Source organism: Limulus polyphemus, unplaced genomic scaffold (genome assembly GCF_000517525.1).
Source record: "Limulus polyphemus unplaced genomic scaffold, Limulus_polyphemus-2.1.2 Scaffold11, whole genome shotgun sequence".
Classification (NCBI taxonomy): domain Eukaryota; kingdom Metazoa; phylum Arthropoda; class Merostomata; order Xiphosura; family Limulidae; genus Limulus; species Limulus polyphemus.
The window spans coordinates 1,744,014-1,748,725 of NW_013665621.1; the positions used below are offsets into that span (position 1 = coordinate 1,744,014).

Below are 4,712 nucleotides of genomic sequence, written 5' to 3' on the forward strand. Positions count from 1 at the left end.
TCGTGTAGCTTTGCGCGAAATTCAAAAACAAACAAACAAACATATATTTTCAGACTTAAGATGCACAATAAAATTATATTGTGTTCTGGTTAAAATAAAGTTTCTTTCTTATAGAATTTTTGTGCAAATAAAAACAACAGATATCTGGTCTTTAATTTTGAACTAATAGATTAGAGAGAATTGGTATTAATAGCACTCACCGCCAACTCTTATCTCACTGACTAGTGGGATTTCATATTGTGTATCTACGTCACGCAAACTATGGTTCCTCGGATTTAAAATCAGAGTTAAGTTATAAAGATGTTGGCCTATCATGTCAAATTTGCGTGTGATAATCCTGAGTACCAATAAACGGGGTTAAACATACTCAGATTTCTAAGGATAAAATAAAATAAATAATAAGATCATTTTTGTAGCATGTACCCTGTGGGCGACTCGACGCACTAAGTAGTAATATAAATCGACAACGCTACACCTTGTCTTCCAATTTTTGTGCCATGATGAATATCATTTCCTATCAGTTCTCATGTATCTGTATTATTGCATCAGTTATTTTTTTAATAACTCCATATTGTTTGTTCACAGTGGTGCAGAAAAACGGAGAAATATTTGTATTGCTACCTGCTCCGAGCTACTGTTTATTAACACACAGGGATAAAACTCAAAGTCCATTATTTCGTCCTAAATTTTTCATTATTTCCATTATTAACACACAGAGATAAAACTCAAAGTCCATTATTTCGTCCCGCATAATGTGAGAATCTACTTTAAGCAACTCGTAATAAGAACATTTTAGAGTCGTAACACGAAAATGTTTAGCCTACTTATTAATACACTCTGTAAGGTCAACATTCAGTCTTCTTTCCGTTAGAATATCATTCTGATATCTTTCAGGGCTAAAGATATACCATTTAAGTATATGTTAAATCTATTATATGTAAAGTAGATAATATAATACCAATAGTTTCGTCTAATGGCGACAAGACACTGGTTTTGGAGCTACTAGTGATTCGGTAGTTTACAGATACATCTAAATGCCTGTATTAATATGTAACACAACTGAATTATATGACTTTTTACTTCCAAGTAACATGTTTGGTATTTTGTCAGTTGCGAAAGCTGAAAAGCAAAGCGTACTTTAACGCTTAACACTCGCTACAACTACACTATGAACGTGAATAATATGGCAACCCTGAACTACTCAGGATAAACCAGAGAAGTGATAGGTGTCAGTGATTTGCCTATTCTGACTGATTTTAAAATCACATCTAATCTGTGTCCGAAGTGAAATTAAAAACGTATTCATGTACAAATGAACCACGGGAACTTAACAACGCACTAGCAAGATTCATAAAGACTCGAGTCATACCCGCCTAAACCGTGCACTCGCCACATCGACTCCCATGACTAATCACAGGAGAGATCATCCAGAGTTTTGTAGTACATGTAGGTGATTCAGTTAAGCCTCGTAAACCCTGTAACAAGATCCAACATTTTTCTCAAATTTTACTTTGAAATTAAGTCACAATATTCCAGGACCTTCCTGCTGTTCAAGAACCACTCATATTGTTTTACCGTTTATATTATGCGTTTAAACAAACAAATGATGTGAACGATTAAGCTAAACAATGAGTGTTCGATTCCGCTTTTAAAGAATAATAAAGAAATACTCACGATGAAAATTGTTTCATAAGGTACAGTGTTAAATTACAAAACTTTACGTAAGTTCTGTATTATGTGGAATTGATATAAGACGGAAGTGATCTGTATTATTTTCTTATGAATATTCTTCGTTAAGTTATAATATTTAGAGCTTACAGCTTCACATTCAGTGTCTCAGTATAGGAAGGAAGCTACTGAGTATTATATAGCACTACAGGCATGAGAAGTATGAGTATATTTTCTCAACAACAACAACAACAATGAAAAGTTTTTACATAAGTGTTTGTTTGTTTGTTTTTGAATTTTGCGCAAAGCTACACGAGGGCTATCTGCGCTAGCCGTCCCTAATTTAGCAGGGAAGGCAGCTAGTCATCACCACCCACCGACAACTCTTGGGCTACTCTTTTACCAACGCTATAACGCCCCCACGGCTAAAAGGGCGAGTATGTTTGGTGTGACGGGGATTCGAACCCGCGACCCTCAGATTGCGAGTCGAGCGCCCTAACCACCTGGCCATGCCGGGCCTTTACATAAGTGTATAACATTGAGGCTTCGCGCCATATCAGAGCCAGTAATAACAACATGTACAACATTGATATATGAAACAGAAAATACAAAATACTACACGTATAAACTCTGACACATCTATAATTGCAAGACCTAAATTTCTAGCTTATACCATTCTAATCGTCAAAACACGAAAAAAAATGCATAGAGATGAAATAAAAAATATTTTCTATAAAACTTACAAGAACGAATATAAAACATTTTGACGTATACTTACCGAAGTAAAGCGCTTTTATGAGTTTCGTAAAAACAAATAGGTGAAAATGGCGATGTTTAAACTAATAAGTTCTGTACGTTAATTGGATTGGAAAAACGGAAACTCAAACTAATATTTCTTAAGTTTAAGGGATTTCGAAACCACAAGAGCCGGAACTGCGAGACTAGCGAACAGGTAAATGGTGTGTGTTCTGGGTTTTGACTCGCAAAGTATGTAACTTGGAGGGTGTCAATCAAAGAACGTAACCGTTTATCACATGACTTCAGTATCTAAGAGAACGTTTCCAACTGCGTCATGGGGCTCGAAAGTAATAAAAATGGCACACCTCTGTCGCCTATATTTAAATTATAATGATATATATATATATACACACACACAAATCAGTTTTTCTTCTCGATGTGGTAATTTCGCCTTTACATTCATTAGTTATTGGATCTATTATTCTACTCTTGGCTTTCTTCTTTTTTAAAGTTGTACATTTAGCTTTCTGCATATCTCTCCATGCTCGACTTCTTGAAAAGTTTGCTCTTATGTAAACTAACTAGATTATGCTGCCAACACGTTTATATCATGTAATAATTCTCGGAAATGCGAAGATGTTGTGACACATAAAACTAAATACAGTTAACACATGATGATAACATCCGTGTGGCGAAATCACGCAAACAGCACGAACAAGCAGTGTGTCCAGTAATCTGATCTGCTGATCTGGATAATGTGTGTGACTTTTGGTTGCTACTAAAAAAATTATATATATATATACACTTGTGTACAAAATATTATATGTATACGCTTGTGAGTAAAACTTTACGTGAATGTACAATACAGTACTTAGCATCGTGTCTGATGAGTTTAGAAAATTATATTTGTAGATTATATTGGCGCTTTTAACTTCTTATAGATCATTCAATTATTCACAGTTTGGTGTTCCGCGAGATACATAAAATGAATGTTAAAAATGCGTGTTAAAGGAATCGCGAACACAGATATTTAATTTACAAATAAATAACAAGAGAAGAAGTAACCACATCTCAGAATATATCCTATACCCTAGTGATATAGACGAAGTGATCTGATTTAAACTACAGCATTTTGAAAATCATATCTCACGAGGCATACGAATGACAAATCCGTAGTTCTCATTGGACTAAACACATACGAACTGTACGTTTACCTCCAGAAACTATTTATCTGGGTGGCCTAAATGTAGTGCAAAGCTGTTGCATCATATGTTTTTTACAGTCACTACAGGACAGGTGGCAGAAGAAGTTCCCGTGACGAAATGAAGTGAACTAATCCAGTGTCATTTCCGTTTATTTTTACAACACGATATCAGTTTTTAGGAAAAACATTCCCATTATTCATGTTCTAGTGGTTCTATTAGTTTTGGACCTCGTTGTATATATAAGTACGTAACTTAATCTTAGGATACGTAAGGATAACCTTATTAATGGTAACTCAAATACACACTGAAGCTATCTCGGTATATCATTTAGCCTATCCACCACAAATATATATATATTTAGTAATCGTTAAATATTTTTACAATTTAAATATATTTGTTTGTTTGCTAAAATATTCTAGGGCTAAGCTATGGAGGATATGATACGAGGAAGGACTGTTTACTTTATACGCAGAGAAAATATTTCATCTTTAAAAAAAAAAGTAAACAAACCGTTATTAACAATAAAAACTGTTAGTTATTTGTGTGGCGATAGCTCAGTTTATTTACCACTGAACATGTAGAACACGAAATTTCGAGAATATTCTTTTTATAGCCGACTTTCACTACGTGTACCTTATGTCACACGAATCCTTAAAAAAAAAAAAAAGGTTCCGATAATAATGGTGCCAGGAACTGTGGCACCAGTCATAATACAAAGAGGAATAAAAATGTACTAGATGGAAGGCAGCTGGTCGTATCCACCCACTGCCAACTCTTGGGTTCCTCTTTTACTATTTTAACGACCCCACGGCTAAAAGGACGAGCATGTGTGGTGAGACGGGGATTCGAACCCGCGACCCTCAGATTGTGAGTCATGCCGTGCGGGGTCCTATTCTAGAAATGGCTATGCCTTTGCCTATGCGCATATTACCAATATTTGCATAAATTTGTGTGAAATTTTTTGAACAAAGGTTCGTAGTCCATTCGTAATCGATTCAAAGTCATATGTTCTATACTGATTCTTAACCCTACGAGTGTGTAGTGAGTGGGTCAGTTAAATTATGAATATAAAGTGCACAACATCACAAACTGCATATTTTG

General features: G+C 35.0%; 1 protein-coding gene across 3 annotated transcripts in view; it reads right to left on the reverse strand.

Annotated features, from left to right (window-relative positions):
- LOC106478666 (ETS domain-containing protein Elk-3-like) overlaps positions 1-3,078 on the reverse strand; it is a 64,771-nt gene extending 61,693 nt beyond the window's left edge. For 2 of the 3 annotated variants that reach the window (XM_013939225.2, XM_022382347.1), the window contains exon 1: positions 2,447-3,078. The gene's annotated coding sequence lies outside the window, so the exon portion shown is untranslated. The remainder of the gene's footprint in view (positions 1-2,446) is intronic. The other variant, XM_022382358.1, reaches the window with a different exon arrangement.
- Between the last annotated feature and the right edge of the window lie 1,634 nt (positions 3,079-4,712).